The sequence below is a fragment of the Cyprinodon variegatus genome, unplaced genomic scaffold (assembly GCF_000732505.1).
Source record: "Cyprinodon variegatus isolate N-32 unplaced genomic scaffold, C_variegatus-1.0 Scaffold143, whole genome shotgun sequence".
In the NCBI taxonomy this organism is placed as follows: Eukaryota; Metazoa; Chordata; class Actinopteri; order Cyprinodontiformes; family Cyprinodontidae; genus Cyprinodon; species Cyprinodon variegatus.
Window position 1 is genome coordinate 855,193 of NW_015150596.1, and position 4,485 is coordinate 859,677.

Genomic DNA, 4,485 nt, shown 5'->3' on the forward strand with positions numbered 1-4,485 from the left:
TAGCATGTTTTTGCAATGCACTTTCAGGTTAAGAAATTTGGTTAAAAAATACTTTTGCAGAGTAGTTTGCAGCACTATCTAAAATTTTACATGAGATCCAATGACCTTAGACCAATATTTTACCATGAGCACAGTAGGTCCATTGGAAAGGTTATTTTATAAGCCATAAGTTTATCCAATGACAGTAAGAGAAATAAATCAATAGCAAAATTTTCATGTCATCTTAAAAGAAAAAAATCAATAATACAATAAAAAAAATTCACTTATATCAAGAAATGTATGTATTTAGCAGAATTATATGTTTTTACTGCTTAATGAATCAAGTAATTCTATTTTAATGTGTTATAATGTTATTTTCTTTCAATCAGAATATATGTTTATTTTTTGAATTAAAAGTACTTTACAACCATATGAAACTTTTATTAATTTTAATACCCTTCTTCGGAATTGATTGTATTTAGTATCATTGGATGTCATAGAAAAGAATCATAATAAAACTGAAATAAAGGATGGAAAATTTACATGTGTGTAATAAATCTGTATGTTTACAATTTGTAAAAGTTACTGAAATAAATGCCATTTTGATTTAAATTCAATTTCTATTGAATGAGAATGTTTTTGTTGTAAGTTTGCATACAGAAGGCAAGGGAAGGCGCTTTTATTTTTTATAGCACAATTCAGTACAAGGACAATTCAAAGTGCTTTACATGAATTAAACAATAAAATAGAAGGAAAATAAAAGCAGAATAAAAATAATTAAAGAAAAAAAACTGATAAAAGCAAGTAGTAAACAAAACAGTTTGGACCTTAAACTATTAATACCTCAGTTAACAGTTTAACTTCAACAGCTCTAAACAAATGGTTTTTAACTTTGGTATACAACTCAGGCTTTCAGCACTGTCATAGACTTCTGTGAGTTTTTTCCAGATAAGTGGAGCAGAGGAACTAAATGTTGCTTCTCCATGTTTGGTTCTAGTTTTGGGTGAACAGAGTAGGCTGGAACTAGAAGATCTGAGTGGTCTGGGAGGTTGATCCACTGACAATAAATCTTTTTTGTATTTTGGTGCTCATCTATTCAGTTATTTACAGTGCAGCAGATTTTAAGTGAGTTTTTTCTCAGACTAAGAATCTACTTCTGCTATCTTACTTCTTGTCTTGCTGACGACAGGTACATAAATGTTGAAAAAAAATTTAATAAATCAAGTCCCAGACTCTACATCACACTGATAACACCAAACCAAAATACTGCATATTCGCACCATATATATTTGCCTTGAAATGCTCTGAACTCAACGTGTTTTTGCATCATGTTTTTTCTCCCACATTGTTAACATTTAATTACTGTTGCTCTATATGGAACGGAAATCTTTATTTCACTGCTAAGCTGCTGCTCGTTCTCTGTCTGAAAGCTGCACAATACAAAATTTTGTTTTGTGTACAAAACTGACAGTAAAAATTATCTAAATCTAATTGGTTGATGAGTCAGCATGCTTCATGCTACAATGATTTTCAAATCAAAGAAACCTTTATTTGTCCTTGCACATTCTAAAAATATGTCTTCATTTAACCCATGGGAGGTACAAGCAGCTTTTGCAGCAGTTGGGGGGCATTCTGATGCAGGGGTCTCACTATGCGCCCAAAGCTGCTTTAATTTCCAAACTGGAAATCTGCTGCTCTCTTCAGGCCGCAAAGGGCTTCTCTTTTAGGCCATCACTTCCCTTTTATTGCAAAATTACATTTTAATACAGTGATTGTATAAAGGAGAGAAAAGGAGGCTTTTGCCAAATTATAACCACGAAGAATAATAAAAGATAACAAATAATTCTATTTTTTTATCCTTTTCTATGATTAGTTTTACAGTATATGTGTTTTACCTAAACCAAGGAGTTTAGTTGTCTTTTATGGCTATGTTTTCTTTTTCGTTGTTGTTATTTCAGGAAGAATTGCTGTTTGATTAAAATGCCCTTTTTGATTCCAGCGTTTTTGGCACAGTTGCAAAGATCTGTATTTTTATTTATTTATTTATTTTTATAGCATTCATTACTTGAAACTACTAGAAATTAATAATGAGGACTTTCTAAATGTCAAACAAGGTTTTTTTTTTCTTGATGACTGTCTGACCTATTAAGATTCTACCTGTTCATCAGATTGAAATTAATAAAGCAAATTTACTCAACATTTTTCAATGTCAAAATAAAGTTATAGCTGAAGTGTTCATTTAAATATTACCAAAAACTATTTTTTTTTTTTTTTTTTTAATTTTAGATAAAGCCACTGATCAGGTACATTTTTAACGATTTTCTGCTATATTTTACCATTGATTGTTTGGTTCCAATGAGGCGGAAAAAGGGATCCTCAACATAGTTATGGTTTGTTGTTTGGTTTTGTTTTATGCTTGTTTTTACTTTCCTAAATTGATTTGTTGGGTTTAGTATTTAGCCAAGTGATTTATTTTTTAATCAATTTATATTATAAAAATACAGAATGAGTCTCTTATTTAAGACATAAGCTCCTGAAGATAAAAAATCAATCCAGGTACTCAGTTTTCGTCTTGGGTTGCTGCCACCAGGTGGCAGTGCAACAGTTACCATCTTGAATTTTCCAAGATCTCTCAGGCTCCAACAAACCAGCAGTGATAAGAAGATGAGATATTTCTCCTCAGTTTGTTTTTGATCCATTCAGTTGCAAATTTCATTTATCAAAGACTTTCATTAACAGCAACATTAGCATTCAAAGTGTGCCATTATAAACATATTTATCAGTCTAGCTTCACTAGATTGATATGCTATGTTTTGAAAATATTTTTTTTATCTGTTTAATAATTAAATGTGTATGCTTTAGGAAAAACTAATATTTAGTTTAATCCTTGATGCTAATTTAAATGTTATTTTAGATTTAAAAGAGCAAAGTGGAACCAATCCGTGAACTTCTGCATGTTCAGAAACCGGGGTTCCAACTTTTAATCGGAATTGAAATAAGGTACACTTAATGTTAAGGTTCAAGCAAATGGAGGAAAATATCAAAATAACATAGATGCATTGATCAATACTTTCTATGTTAGAAAATATAATGATAAACTAGCTTCACAAGGGGCTCTGTTTACCTTGTTTTCATGTCAAAGGGATGAAAGAGAGCACATCTAGTGAGTAAGCGATCTCTAGAGGAGAAACAGGACTAAACACCGATAAACAGGCCAAACTCTGTTCTCTATAATCTAAGGTGTTGACGGCAGTAGATTTAATTTGAGAATGAAAAAAACAGTATCTTTGTTTCTTTATTCTAATTTTATTTATTGTACAGATATTGATAGAAAGGTGTCATGTTTTTGAACATCCTTTGAAGGGATGAAAGGAGAGGGATTATATCACTTTTCTTCCTCCCCCTGCTTTTTGTACAAGATAACCTCTGTTATATGTTAATTTTTATGTACTGTATATTTGTTTGTACTTAATATTTTCTGCTCGATATAGATGATAGTGATGATGATGATATAGTTACATATGCTGCAATAGGCCGCCTTAGGGCATAGGGAACAATTTTCCTCCCTTTGCTTCTAATTCTATTGTCCAATTCTGCAGTATTAACCCATAACTTTAAGTTCTCCTTGCTTTTTTTTTTTTTCATGGTAGCTTCATCTGCTCAGTGACAACATCCTGGACGGAAATATCATTTGAATTCGAATTCAGGGTCTGCTTCCTCCGAAGGCCAGATTCGTAGGCAGATTAAGTCGTAGCGGGGCGCCGAGGTGACTGCGTTATGAAGTAGCTAAATGCATCCTTCTTTTTGCCCAATTTGAAGGACGGTTCTTCCATTATAGATCCTAGAACTGGGCCAGTTTTTCAGTGCTTAGTCATGTGTCTCTCTTAGACATACACTGCAAAAAATGGAAATCTAAATAGGTCATTTTTGCTCAAATTTAGTGCATTTTTTCTTGAATTGAGGAGGTAAGTGAGACACTTTGCCAATGGAACAAGACAACTTACATTTAACATAAGAAAAAAAACAATTGCTTTGTCTTATTTCAAGCGTATATTATCTAATTATCTTATTTTAGGAGTAATAATACTAATTCCATTGGCAGATCATCTTATTTACGTGCTCAAAGTAAGGGTAAATACACTTAATTTAAGACATTTTTTACTTATTTCTAGATGTTTTTTGCAGTGTACCAATGGGATCAGCTTTCATTGTGACTAACTCTATACACTCCCTCTCCTTTCATTTGGAATGCAATCCGGTCCCTTTGGATCTAGTCTGCAGAGATGGAAAGTAACGAAGTACAAATACTTCTTTACTGTACTCAAGTAGATTTTTCTGATATTTTTACTTTTTACTTCTACTCCTTACATTTTTACACAAATATCTGTACTTTCTACTCCTTACATTTTTAAAAATTGTCTCGTTACTTTAGTTTTGAATCATTTCAATGGAGTTACCGTTATTATTTTTCACGTCATCAATACCAAATTCAATCTAATTGGATGG